Raw genomic sequence first — 15800 nt, 5'->3', positions numbered from 1 at the left:
TCGAATATCTGGGAGTCGAAATATGTAGTTATGAAGATGTTAAAGAGAGCGTCCGAAAGCAAGCGAATAAAGTCAATGGCTTGTCAGGATATCTGAGCGATGTCATCTGGAGAAATAAATATACGAAGCTGGAAGAAAAAGCACGCATATACAAATTATGTGTAAGACTGATCATGACGTACGCGATAGAAAGATGTGACACAGCAAAAAGCAAGAGGATACTGAGAACATCAAAAAATGGGAACTTTGAGGTCAATAACTGGGAAAACACTGGGAGACAGAATTCTGAACGACCGAATAAATCTCTGTAACATACAAAACATGACCGTTGGGGAAGATAGAAAAGACGAGAATGGAATCAGCATGTGACGAGAATAGATAGCGGGAGAATAGCCCCGAATAGACCGTATAGCCAGAAATTCAAAGCCAACAGGTAAGAGACTAATAGGAAGGCCCTTTAAAAGGGGGCGAGATAGTTGGCAGTCAACAGCACATCTACGAATACAAGCTCAAAATTGGTTAAGAACAGGTCAAGAGGCCTAACATAAGAAGAAGAAGAAGAAGAAGAAGAAGAAGAAGAAGAAGAAGAAGAAGAAGAAAAAGAAGAAAAAGAAGAAGAAAATCAGTAAAAAAAGAAGACCTATGGATAATTACCGTAATAAGATATAATAGCTATTTATATAACAAGAAAGGAAAGTGCTACTTTTCCTCCTGAGAATGAAGTTTACTTAATGAAGTAATCATTCAAGGGAGGAAAAGGCACTTTACTACCATGTTATACATATGATTTTTCCACCTTCCTCAAATAGACCAGTAAGGATTTGCCAAAAAACGTCTATTTTTGGATGTGAGAGGTGACATTCGGATTTTTGCAGATAAAGTTAGGTGACACCTTCAGTAATAATAATTGACTTATGCTCCTTCTCAAATATGCCCGGAACATTAATAAAAAAATTAAAATATTTAAAAATTTCGAAAAACATCGATTTTTTTCTGCTTTCTTTGCTTATAACTTTAAACGATTCGTTTTGGAACAAAGTCGTAGAGAAATAAAATAAAGATAATTGAATTTTGTATGATACACGACTGGTAAAAAATGTCTTAAGGTATTACCTTTTCTGCAATATAGCAATAAATACAAAATAAGGAGGCAAAATTAAGTTTGTTGTTATTCAATATTTTTTAAACACTTTGGTGGCACTTAGAACCTTAGTAATTCGCGTAAGAAATTCTTTGTAACATACTTAAATCGTGTACCAAATTTCATTAAAATCGACCTAATAAATTTTGCATAATAAATTTGCAATCTAAATGTTTTTAAAAAAGTTCAAATTTTTTAAAATCTTCCTGAAAAAAAGTAGACCATTTAGAAGTTGGCTAATTTTTACGTATAAAGAGGTGCTCTATCTATCTAATACACTTTACAGAATTAAAATCGGATTATTTAAAGGGCCCCAGCAATGTTTTAAATTTATAAACAGTTTTTTGGCTTAAAAACAAATAGCTTTGTTTAATAATAAAAAAAATTAATTTTTAGCAATGGAAATAATTAAAACCGGTATAATTTGACTTAAACTTTCAAATGCTGTCAGCAGAATTGGTATTTTATTTTTTAATCAAACGTTATTCGCGTTCAAAAATTGCAATTTATCGATTTTTTGAAAGTTCCACCGCGTTTATCTCGAAAACTATGCATCCTACGAAAAAAGCTTGTAAGAACATTTTTTGCTTAGAATTGCCCAAGAAATACAAGAAAATGTTTTATTTTGCGAAAAATCGATGTTATGTAATTCCTCAAGTTCTTTATTTATAACAATCTTATCGACATCCGGATCAACTGTTACCCAAAAAATTCGTGTTCCACGGGTCAAAATACATAAAAAAACTTGGGTAAGTCCATCTAAATAAAGGAGCCCGTAGCACCCCCTCCTGGCCACAGCACTAATTTGTTTATAAGCCAAAAAATTGTTTATAACTTTAAAACATTGCTGAGGCTGCTTAAATAATCCGATTTCAATTCTGTAAAGTGCATTAGATAGGTGGAGTACTTCTTTATATGTAAAAAAATTGACAAATCTTTGTATATTCTAGTTTTTGTTGTGCAAGATTTTACAAAATTTTGATTTTTTAAAAAAAAGTTTAGATTGCAAAATTATTATGCAAAATCTAGCAAGTCAATTTTAATGAAATTTGGTGTACGGTTTTAGCACACGGTTCCAAGTGTAACCTAAGTGATAGAAAATCATTGAATAATGACAGGTTTTTTTTGCTTATTTTGCTTTGTTTTGCTTATTTTATATTTATTGCCATTTTGAAGCAAGTGTGATAAATTAAGACATTTTTAACCAATCGCATCTAATAGAAAATTTAATTATCTTTGTTTTATTCTCATAGGACTTTGTTCTAAAATGAATAGTTTTTAAGTTATAAGCAAAAAAAGTAGAAAAAAAACGAAATTTTTTGAAATTTTCAAATATTTTATTTTTTTTATTATTGTTCCGCCCATATTTGAGAAGGAGCATAAATCAATTATTATTAACGAAGTTATCACCTAACTTTATCCGCAAAAATTTGAATGCCACCTCTCACATCCACCTAAAAACATATCCTTACTGGTCTAAAATAACAAGTCATTTTTTCATTTTTAAATATTTTATTTATGTAACTAACAAAATTTATTAGAAAACTAAAACTAACAAATAGGTAGAGCAGAACTGTCAACTGTCAAATTATAAATGTAAACATTGTTAAATCAAAATAACAATTTACTGTTTTTTCTTTCTTCAAAATACAGGGTGTTCTATAAATAAACGTCAAAATGTATAGAGTATAGATACTTACTAATAGATAATAGAATATTGTATAGGGCGTCAATAAGTTATTTCATCAATGACATATCAGGTCCGGAAAAGTATACTTTCGGTAGAGGTAGGTGGAAAAATTGTTTTGGTTGGTGGAAAACAATTTTTCCACCAACCTCCTCCGAAAGTATACTTTTCCGGACCTGATTGTAGGGAGCAAAGTTGTACTTTTCCTCCCTAGGGAGGAAAATATTTTTCCTAGGAAAGGAAAATAGGAAGGAAAAGTAAAAGTGACGTCATGGTATTTCATTCATGAAATATAACTTATTGACGCCCTGTACAATATCTATTTTCTATTATGTAAGTATCTATACAGTTTAACGTTTATTTATAAAACACCCTGTATTTTGCAGAATGGTAAAAAACAGTATATTGTTATTTTGATTTAACAATGTTTACATTAATAATTTGACTTATATTTGACAGTTGACAGTTATATTGTACCTACTTTTTAGTTTTAGTTTTAATAAATTTTGTTGGTTAGTTACATAAATAAATTAAGTAAAAATGAAAAAATGGCTTGTTATTTGAGGAAGGTGGAAAAGCCATATGTATAACATGGGAGTAAAGTGCCTTTTCCTCCGCTACGCGTCGGGCAGTAAACTTCATTCTCGGGAGGAAAAGTAGCACTTTCCTCCCTTGTTATACAAATAGCTATTTCTGTATATCCCAAACAAATTGCCCATTTGCAAAATCTACTAGAATTATATCTATAAGAACTGTACACTGATAGTTAGTAGAGTATAAATGGTTAAATACTAATAGTAGAGGATCCGATATAAGGTCGATTTGCACCGATCTGTTTAATGGATAAAAATGATTGGATATGTAATTTAACATGTTAACAATTACAAAAAACAAGGGTTGCCCGATCTAATCTTGTTCTAACTATAATTAATTAATAATTGAAAAATTACATTTTTTTATGAATTTTAAAATAACATTTTCGACCCGGGCAGATATTATTTCAGATTTTTTGGAACATTCTAAACAAAAAATGTCTTTTGTATTTTTTCTCTAAAGTTGATCGTTTTTGAGTTATAAACAATTTAAAACTGAAAAAAGAACGAAAGATGACAATTTTCAAGACTAAAAAACATAAGTAAAAAATATCATTTTTGTAATCGTCAAGTACGTAAATTCAAGTTCATACCTTTTTCTATCAGGTCTCGATAAGAATTTTAGCCATGTTTTATTCTAAAACATATTTTTTTAATTGTTATTGAGGACGGTTTCTTATGGGGAGACGGGCATTTTTTTTTATTGGCTTTAGGATTAGACCATGCGGCCAGAAACAAAGTAAATAGTACATATGTTATAGTCAAAGCCCGAATTTCAGGCACTCCTAGGTTTGACTAGGCAATCCTCAGGTCTGACTGACGGTCTTAGTCAAAGCCCGAATTAAATTACAGTTTCGGCCTTTGACTAGTCAAACCTAGGAGAGACTAAGTTGGTCAGGCAAAGGTCGAAATGTAATTTTATGAAATCGGGGTTTGACTAGTCAAACCCCGATCAGCTATTAAAATGTCGTAATTTTTTAGATTAGGTTTAATAAAACGTCATTTTTTAATTGTAATATTTATTATTTTTATATTGTCGTAATTAAAATAAAAAACTTAGTGTTTATTCTGATATGTTGAGGCATTATGGCATTTAGAGTTACACAATACGTTAGACCTTTTACACTTGCAATAAGACATTTCTTATTGCAATAGCATTTTATAAAGTCTTGTCCTCCAAATTTAGAATCTTTTGTACTAATTTCTCTTAGAGACAGCTTAACCTCTGGAACATCTTTAAAAGTAAGAAAATTCTCTCTCTTATATTTGATTTCTTGAAAAAGTGTGTTTTTCACTTAACTGTTTCATAGCATAAAGACCTTAAATCGCCTTTCCTTTATTTATTTTAATCTTTTCTGTCTGTGCACAACGCATGCATGTAACTTTTCTTTCGAAACCTTCATAGCATCAAGTGTGCTGTCAGCACACACAACATGTACCACCTGATTACAAATTATGCACGTATGTGCGTCAGCGCTCTCTTTTTGGCAAATACAACAAACCACATCTGAAGAAGTAATCTGAATTGTTTGATAATTATTTTCTTCCTATCCTAGTGACGACGGTCCAGGGGCTTCCTTAGTATTATGGTGCTCCTTAGTTTTTTCTCCGATTGCAATATTTTCTTTCACAGTTGACGATGACATTCCCATTCCATCTGTTTGTGCTAAAATAAAATTCATACACTTAGTCAAACCAAATGACCTGTAAATAATAATCAAACTCCGTTCGCTCAACTTAGACGTATTTTGACAGATTCAGAGTAGGAAACGTACAACACCAAATTTCCTACCCCACAATATTAACATTTCAAATAAAGTTTCATTAAAAGAAGAAGAATTATTGGAAATATGGAAATATATTGGGTATCATACACGATAAAACAATTGACGGTCTATATAGAGTTGGTACGAAATACGGAACAACAGTGGCGGCTCGTGATTTTTACAATAGGGGAGGCTATACCTAACTGTAAAATATCTAGACAAATTTGCACTAGCAAAAAAATGCGCCAAAAAATGTAATTTAAGGCTCCATTTTTTGACCATTTTTTATTTACATTTCATAATATCATCCTAATTCATAATTTCATGATATCATATCATTTTAAAAATAGTTAGTCTAATTGTAAAAGTTTAATACCAAAGTTTGTGTCGTTTATTTGTTAACAATTCCATCTATTTGTAAATAGATACCTATGCATATCAAAATAAATACAGATTTGAAGTTTTGCAGTCCATACATAATGAAGCTTCAAATTTTTTAAGATACTCAACTGAATTTTTTTAATTCTAAACGCGGCCTACTGCGAATGTAAAAACACGATAAATTACCGATATTTTGCTTTGATTTAGAGATATCGGAAAAAGTTATTTGAGCAAGTTGTTCCAAATATTATTATAACCCCACATACCAAATTTCATAACAAAATTCGCACTTTTAGATTTTTCATTATTTTTAGTCAGGACCCTAAAATTCGTTGTCCCGAGACGCACGCAACCACGTAACGGAGCCGAGAAGCTACTCTGCCTCTCTTGGTATATCTACGGGCAGCGTGTGATGGCGCCGTAGATGCCACTCTTAGGAGACCGGGTCTCCTTAAACGCCTGTTACGCTGCACGGAGCATTAGCAACGGAGACTGCTGGGCTTCTCGGCTCCGTCCATGCATCTCGGGATAACCCAGGGTCCTGCCTACAATAATATTTAATAAAACTGAGACGCGATCATGTGTTCTAATGCTAATGCTCCGTACGTATGGATAATTAGTGATAATGTGGAATTTACACGTTGTATAATAGTGAGAGTGCTTATTGTTTTCGCGATTCATGATAAACAAAACAGTGTAGAGTGTGTTAAAAATTTATGGGGAGGCTGAGCCTCCCTTGCCTCCTCTGACGAGCCGCCACTGCGGAACAATAAACACACTTTTTTCAAGAAATCAAATAAGAGAATGCAAAGAGAATTTTCTTAATTTCGAAGATGTTTCAGACGTTAAGCTGTTTCTAAGAGAAATTAATTTAAAAGATTCTAAATTTGGAGGACAAGGCTTTATAAAATGCTACTGCAATAAGAATAAAAAATGCTCTTCAAAATTATGTAAGTGTAAAAGGTCTAACGTATTGTGCAACTATAAATGCCATAATGCCTCGAAATGTGAGAATAAACAGTGTTTTTTTATTTTAATTACTACAATATAAAAATAATAAACATTAAAGTTAAAAAATGATGTTTTATTAAATCTAATCTAACAAATTACGACATTTTAATAGCTGATCGGGGTTTGACTAGTCAAACTTCGATTTCATAAAATTAAATTTCGACCTTTGCCTGACCAACTTAGTCTCTCCTAGGTTTGACTAGTCAAAGACCGAAACTGTAATTTATTTCGGGCTTTGACTAAGACCGTCAGTCAGACCTGAGGATTGCCTAGTCAAACCTAGGAGTGCCTGAAATTCGGGCTTTGACTATAACACATACATAAACATAATATATCTTATCTAAACTATCTAATTACTAATCTAAGTTAAGGTTATCTAAGTCTGACCGACCTTTTTGTTAAGAATAGATATAATAAACATTTTATTTTCAAAGTGAATTTTTTCTAAATTAATCTTAATAAAAATTTTGGGATAAAGACAAGGGTCACACTTTTCTCATTCAAGGGTTTTTCTTTTTTCTTAATAATTATTGATTACCTATATACCCACCCCACACGGTAAGGCAGGAATGTAGTCAATCAAAAGGAAAGACGGGCATTCACAACTAAAAAACAATGTTTCAAAATGAAATAAGTCTAAAAAAACTTATCAAGAACTGATAGAATAAGGTTTGAACTTGAATTTAGGTACTTCGCAATTTCAAAAATGATATTTTATACTTATGTTTTTGAGCCTTGAAAATCGTCATTTTTCGTTCTTATTTCAGTTTTAAATTGTTTATAACTAGAAAACAATCAACTTTAGAGAAACATTACAAAAAACCTTTTTTGTTTAGAATGACCTAAAAAATCTGAAATAATATCTGAAATAATATATATATATATATATATATATATATATATATATATATATATATATATATATATATATACATATATAATATCATATCGAGAATCGTATTTCTCAGTAGGTAGGTATTTTGTATAGGTATTAAAATATAACAACGACCTTCACCGATCTGTTTAAGGGATAAAATGATTTTATTACTGTGATTACTTTTGTTGCTTTTGTATTTGTGTACCGGTAATCATATCGAGAATCGTATTTCTCAGCAGGTAGGTATTTTGTATAGGTATTCCGATATAACAACGACCTTCACCGATATGTTTTTACTCGCTGGAATACGATTGGTAGAAAGTAATCAAGTGTACTGGTTGTAGATACAATAGTCGTTACTCGCTCTGATACGATTGGTACGAAGTAAAGAAGTAATCAGAGTAATCAAAGTAATCAAAGTAACGATTTGCCTCTCTGTATAGTAATCGTTTCTTTCGGTATTCGTAAGTAACGAGTACTTTGTAAAGAATAGATACTTTTTCAACATCTCTAGTCTAATAGCTTCGGTAGAGAATATAGTAACATGCAACTGCTTCAATTATGAAGTTGTTGCAGAATATGCTTTATTAGTATACAAGGTGTTTCATTAATAATTGTCCATATAGTAACTGGAGAAACCTTAGCACAAAACACGAATATTTAACCTAAAACACTTAAATAAAATGTGCTTCCTTACTGAGTTACAGGGTGTTTTATCTAAAAATTTAAAAACTATTTTTGCTCAGCATTCTAAAACTATTCGACGTATCCTTTTCATACTTAGCAGGAAGTATAAGTACTGTACCAACTACTAAATTATGTTAAACAAACGTTTCTGGCTATTACCAGAGGCGTACGACGGGGGAAAGTGAATGGTTGACCCTTTCCAAATTCTACGCCACTGGCGAAATTGCTATTTTAGTTCAATTTTTGGATTCTCCAATACTTTCTATGAAAATAATATACTCTTCATTCGTAACGATAAAGTCATTAGTTTTCGAGATCTTTGAAGTTAAAAATGAAACGACACGGTTATTTTGATTAATTTATTGAGTGGCTTCATTTTTAATTTCAAATATCTCGAAAACTAATCATTTTATCGTTACGAATGAAGAGTATATTATTTACATAAAAAGTATTGCAAAATCAAAAAATTAAACTAAAATAGCAATTTCTTCAGTGGCGTAGAATTTGGGTAGGGTCGTCCAGCCACTATCCCCTGTCGTACGCCTCTGGTAGTAGGTAGAAACGTTTATTTATCTTAATGTAGTAGGGTGTACAGTATCTACTCTTTCTGCCAAGTATGATAAGGATACGCCAAATAGTTTTAAAGTACTGGGTACAAATAATTTTTAAATTTTAATCATATGAATCATATCATAAATTAATCAAAATAACTGTGCCGTTTCATATTTAACTTCAAATATCTCGAAAACTAATGACTTTATCGTTACCAATGAAGAGTATATTATATACGTAGAAAGTATTGGAGAATCTAAAAATGGCACTAAAATAGTAATTCCTCCAGTGGCGTAGAATTTGTGAAGCGACAACCATTCACCACCCCCTGTTTTACGCCTCTGATAGTAACTAGAAACGTTTGTTTATCATCATTTAATAGGGTGTCTAGTAGTCGCACTTTCTGCCAAGTATGAAAAGAATACTTCGAATAGTTTTAAAATGCTGAGCAAAAATAGTTTTTAAATTTTTAGATAAAACACCCTGTAACTTAGTAAGGAACCACATTTTATTTAAGTGTTTTAGGTTAAATCTTCGTATTTTGTGCTAAGGTTTCTCCAGTTACTATATGGACAATTATTAATGAAACACCCTGTGTAGAATATATTCTGGCGATACAAACATACTGTCCTTGGAGATGGGTATTGGGCAAGGAGACATTATCTCTTTTAAACTAAGGACTAAATAATACAATAACTGACAAAATATTGGAGTCAACATAAGTAAAGAGATTCTAAACAAAGTCAGGTTTGGACAACATAGTCTATATGGCAGATAGGGTCGACCATGTCTGCCAAATTCTTCAAGACTTTCAGAGCTCTTGAACACGAGATGGCCCGAAAATTATTTTTTTTCTGACCAACCCTATACTTACTGACCAAAAAAATTTCAACTAATTACACGCAAATTGAACAAGTGTATACAGAGTGAGTCTGTAATTTGGAATAAATTCAAGATCTCAAATACCAATTGTTTTTATGAAAAATGCTCAGACCCGTCGATTAGTATTTCCAATAATTGTCCTTTTTGACATACAATGATAATGCATACAGAGCGTCCCAATTTAGGGATATGACGTCATAGTTGATTTTCTTAAATGGCAACACTGTCATTTTGACAGCTATTGTGATAGGGTGTGTAAAGTTATACATAACTGCAAAATGTCAAATTGTGATTGCCTACCATTTACAAGATAATAAAAAATAACAAAGTTATGAAAAACAAGTAATCAAATAATAATTTAATTTGACCATTGACTATTTGACAATAATTGAGGGCAACATTATGAGCATTTGCTCAATTGAAATAATTAAATTCAATTATTATTTGATTACTTGTTTTTCATAACTTTGTTATTTTTTAAAACCTTTTTATATACTTGCCTTGGTTGGTGTCACGGACTCCGCAAATTTTGTAATCCATTTTAAAAATAGTTCTAGGATACCTAGACACCTCAAATTTTCAGGATAGCTTAGAACTAGCTAACAATGCCATATTTAACTGCTATTATACAGGGTAATTCATTATATAGTGGGGTGAAGCTCCGTAGATCCGTTATAGTAATGTATAGCGATAAAACTTAATAACAGAAATTGTAGCGAACTTTGAGCTTCATATTACAAAATTAGTTAAAATGTTACAGGGTGTTCGATAACATAGTGGCAGACCAAACTTATGTTTTTTTAAATAGAACACCCTGTATTTTATTTCATATTCGAAATCTTCGTAACTTTTCGATTACAAAAATATAAAGATTTGGTATGTTATACGGGGTATTTACAAAGTTATAAACAATTTTATATGAAAATCGTAAATAGTTTAAATACCTGTATAAATAAAAGCAGGCACAACGTCAATGGTTTATTGACGTCATATTTCTTTATTTATTGTCAAAATTTTCATAAATGTTTGACTTGCTAATTTTCTTTATATTGAATACAGGGTGAGTCAAAACGCAAGTACATTATGTTCTCAGTAATTTTAAACAGAACACCCTGTATTTTATATCATTATCGAAAAGTACCATCATCATACTATAATTTTTGTATAACATTCCCTATGTGTAAATTGATTAGTTTTCGAGATATTTTCATTTTTCTAAGCAAAATTATTAATAATTATGGGTCTAAATCTTTCCAAATTTTAAGTAAGCCATGGCTGAATAATTGTCTAAAACTTACAATTAACGATTACTGCTTATCAATCTGTAATCAAAAGTTGCTACAATTTTTGTTATTAACTTTTATTACTATTTATTATTTATAACGGATCTACAAAGCTTTACCCCACTGACCAATCACACTGTATGGATAAATCGATTTTTTTTAATTTCAAACTATTTTAAAAATGTGACTAATGCAATGATGGTGCCTCAGTGGTCTTAGACTGCAGATCGAGAGGTCCCCATTTGAAACCCGGCTGTTGCGTATCTTTTTTTAATTGTTTTAATAAATAATTAAAAGTTTATATACATACTCAAGTTTATATACACCTACCATTTAAAACAACCGTGATATTATAAAAAATACTATTTTATAATAGTGTAATTTTTGGAATCATAATTATAAATAACAGTTAATACACCTACTAAAAATTAATATTTTGTAAGTTAATTATTCTTTCCAAACATGTTGTGTCCTACATATGTACATGTACAATAACAAAACCGTGATATTATAAAAAGTACTTTATCTACTCTATGTCATATTATGTATAAGTTTTTACTTTGTGACAACTGTCATTATAGACAGCAGTGCGTGAAGAGTTTAAAGTGTGCGTGAAGTAACAATGTATTTTAAATGGGATTTACTTTTTCGCACACTTTCAATGGGTTTTTGGCACACTTTCAGATAATCAAATATCCTTAACTTTCGCGTTGTCATGGTGATGACAATATGGACAATGACTTACAACAAAATTTTTGACAGTTTTGTGGTTTGAAAGTAGTTAGGATTTTTAAATGTCAAAGTTCTAAAAATTGTAAAATAGAAATGAATTCCAGTGACGAAGAGTTACAGTTTTTATATTTGTTTATCGTAGATAAAATATTGTGTCAAACTGTGCGTGAAGTACTTTTTGCCAACTTACGCGATGTATAAGCACTCGCTCCGTTGTCGTTCGTGCTCTAAATATCGCGTGCGTTCGCAAAAAGCATACTTCACGAACTGTTTCATAAATAACTATTTTTATTAGAGTGTAATTTTTGGAATTTTAAGCATTTTATCGTTAAATCGTTTATCGTTAAATTATTTTATATTCTTTCCTATAAATAATAAAAAGGTTTTATTATAAAAAAGTTATTTTTTATAAAAGTGTAATTATTATTATTATCTTGTAAATGGTAGGTAATGGAAATTTGAAATTTTGCAGTTATGTATAGCTTTAGACACCCTATCAAAATGATAGTGTTGCCATTTAAGAAAATCAACGATGACGTCATATCTCTAAATTGGGACACCCTGTATACATTATTATTGTATGTCAAAAAGGACAATTTGAAATACTAATCGACGGATCTGAGCATTTTTCAAAAAACAATTAGTATTTGAGATATTGAATTTATTCCAAATTACAGACTCACTCATCTGGGTCACTAGATTAAATTAGGAAGAGATAATCAAACTAGAGAGTTAAATAAGAGAATATGGCTAATTCCTTCATAACACTATATGGCGAAACCAACATATTAACACTGAGATGAAGACAGAACTGAGAAGAAGAATTTATAAAGGCAGTGTAAGACCAAAGGACATATGCATCAGAAACAAGACTCGATACAGCCGCAACACAAAGACTATTGGAAACGGCAGGGATGAAAGCACTGAGAAGAATTATGGGAAATACACTGAGAGATCAAAAGAGAAATGAAGACATTAAAAGAAAATGTAACGTACATTGCATAAACGAAAGGAATCTAAATAGAAAAAAAAAAAAAAAGAATGTTACAACGACATGAGCAGATTGGGGGAGACACGTGTGGTGTCAAAATAGCCATCACCAATCGGTAGAAGTGTTGGCCAATTGCACAAAAGATGGAGTCGCAACCTTCTATAGAGCCGACGAACAAGCAGAACTGTTTATAAAGGGTAAGAAGAAGAATAGAACTGATATATGTAGCTTACAGAAAACAGAAAGTAGTCATTGGAGCAGATATCACCATGTGCTTGAGAAGAAAGGTATATGATCAATGAGTCTCAGTTCACAATATCCTCTCAGTTCTGACATTGGGAGTACCTATTGAGAGGTTGAATATCAATTTTTAAAAAAAATAACAATAGTCCAGAAAGCCACTGCGCATCCGCTAGGAAAAATATTCTAATTCGGATTCTTTGCACAATCTTACTCAAAAAGGACTCCTTTTAACAAATTTGCATGTTGCCAGGACCAAAAAGTGGTCAAAAATTTTTTAAACTTTTTTTTTTGTTTTTTTCCTAAAATTATTTTTTTTGCACGGAAAAAAGTTTTTTTAGGTTTTTTGGATCATTCCAAAGAGAAAAGGTCTTTAGCGACTTTTCTCTAAAAATGATATTTTTTGACATATAAGCGATTAAAAATTGAAAAATTGCGAAATCGGCCATTTTTAACCCTCAAAAACTATGTGAAAAGCTGAAAATTTGAATGTTGCCAAGGTAGGTAGATATTCTTTAAACATCGATTGATGAAATCCCGAAGAGTTTTTTGCAATACAATATTTAAAACTCCTTTGTTTTTTAATTGCTAATCAAGCGTGCACGACACTATTTTCCACCGACAGTATGGTGCAAATGAAAGGAATAAATTCGTTATTTCGTAGGGCGGAGGTAAATTCCTCACCAACCGGTAAAAACATATAATCCGACAGGTATTTTCCTTACCAAATTTAAAGGTTCCTATTAATCCGGTAGGTATTTTCCTCACCAACTCACTCAGGTAATAAAATAAAAATATAGGTTTAATTTAAGAATGTCTATTATGAAAGCATCCGAAATCCGAATACAAGACATTAATTTCCTTACATTATAATAATAGTTTATAATATAGATAATATGCAAGACGTATGAATTATTATTTAATATTTATGTACTATAATAAGACAGACACTTTACAAAATCCATTCTAGTCATTTGATTAGACTGATACCTTATTAATAAATTGACTACATTTTTCAATTTCAGTTTAACTTGTTGATAGGTTTTGCAATATGCAAACTTTAAATGTTAACATACGTATCTACCTGAAATTCTTTAATTTTTTCAAAGAAAATATATATGGATGGATGCGTATTACAAAACGATAAATTAAAATGCGAATGAAAAGATTCGCAAGCATTCGTAATACGAATAACAGAAGAATTTGCCTCTGTCCACAAATATGGGGAGAATATGGCATTTTCGTCTATATAAGTTTCAACTAAATAATCAACATATCTATCTTAAATTTCATTTCCTGGTTTGCATGACATTAAATCAAACACAAAACAATCTGATACGTCTTCTGGTTTTATATGTAAGGCCAAAAGTATGTTTGAGCCACTTGCCTCTTTCAGAATCATTTTTATATTCTGATATTAAATCAAGAGACCAAGACATTTCTATACCAAGCTTAGTGTAGGTGAAATTTACAACCATGTATTTCAGTGTTCGGACACATTTCAATGATTGCATTCCTTTTCAAAATCTTCAAAAATTTTACTAGCATTAAACTCAATTTTGAGAGCTTTAAAAATTTCTGATTTTAACAAATAAAAAATATTGTTGTAAATTTCTGTTTTTTGTTTGGTAGTAAACAGTATAATAAAGAAATATAATGCCCATTATAATTAGCCCATGAATAATGAATAATTGCAATGTGCCATCCATATAATAAAATTCAATGTGGCTAAAAGTCTTATATTTGTTTCACAACTAAATACAATTATCCTACTTTTGACACAGTTTATAAAGAGAAAATTTTCCCTCTTGATTGTTTTTTGAGCACAACCCGTCACAAATTCTTGAACCTCATCAATATTGGAAGGAAGTCGACCAGGCATCATTTTTCGTCGATAATTATATATTTTTTCTTATGTAACTGACAGCAATCGTAGTAATTGTTTCAGACAAATTAGCTGCAAGTGCTTGGCATATAATGTTTGCTGGTTTTTCAATTCTCTTCGGCTTTACGTTTACAATAGTTAGAAACAATTTTTCGATCTAACTTCTGACAATCTGGTTCATGATTATGTTTTCGGCTACTTCTAGATATTGTAAAAGTTGCACCAATAGTAAAAGATTTCGCACTACAAGTTGTTTTATCCTCCAGAACACTTCTTCACTTTTTAAAACTTTCACTTTATAAAAAATAAAATTTTCAAATACCAATACCGCGTAAGGTTTACCGCGATCACTTTCTATTAAACATGCCATTTTTGTCAAAATTCCAATTGTGACTAAAAATAAAATACTAAAATTAATTAATTAATTAATATAATTATAGGTACCTACTGTAATTTAATAGAAGATAAATAATTCAATTGAACGCCTTTTAATAAAATCTACCTGAAATAACTGAAATAACCATTTTGGTCTTGGTGAGGAAAATACCTGTGGGATTATGACATACCCTTATAAACGCAGGCAAAAGATTATTTTGGTGAGGAAATTACACCCGCCGATTTCGTAAACCGGCGACTTTAAGGAAAAATCCCGAAACAGGTCGATTTTTATTTTTAAGTTATGATATTGTGGCATATATGGTATACTAGTGACGTCATCCATCTGGACGTGATGACGTAATAGATGATTTTTTAATGAGAATAGGGGTCGTGTGCTAGCTCATTTGAAAGGTTTTTCAATTCTCTATTCAGTAATATAAACATTTACATAATTATTTATACAGGGTGTCCAAAAAATTTTTATTAAATTAAATTATTTGACAAAAAAAGAAGTAGAAGGACACCCTGTATAAAAAATTATGTAAATGTTTACATTACTTGGTGGAGAATTGAAGAACCTTTCAAACGAGCTACCACACGACCCCTATTCTCATTTAAAAAAATCATCGATTACGTCATCACGCCCAGGCGGATGACGTCACTAGTATACCATATATGCCACAATATCATAACTTAAAAATAAAAATCGACCTG

Source organism: Diabrotica virgifera, chromosome 7 (assembly GCF_917563875.1).
Source record: "Diabrotica virgifera virgifera chromosome 7, PGI_DIABVI_V3a".
Classification (NCBI taxonomy): Eukaryota; Metazoa; Arthropoda; class Insecta; order Coleoptera; family Chrysomelidae; genus Diabrotica; species Diabrotica virgifera.
The sequence above is the reverse complement of the archived record's forward strand: the minus strand, read 5'-3'. Positions refer to the sequence as shown.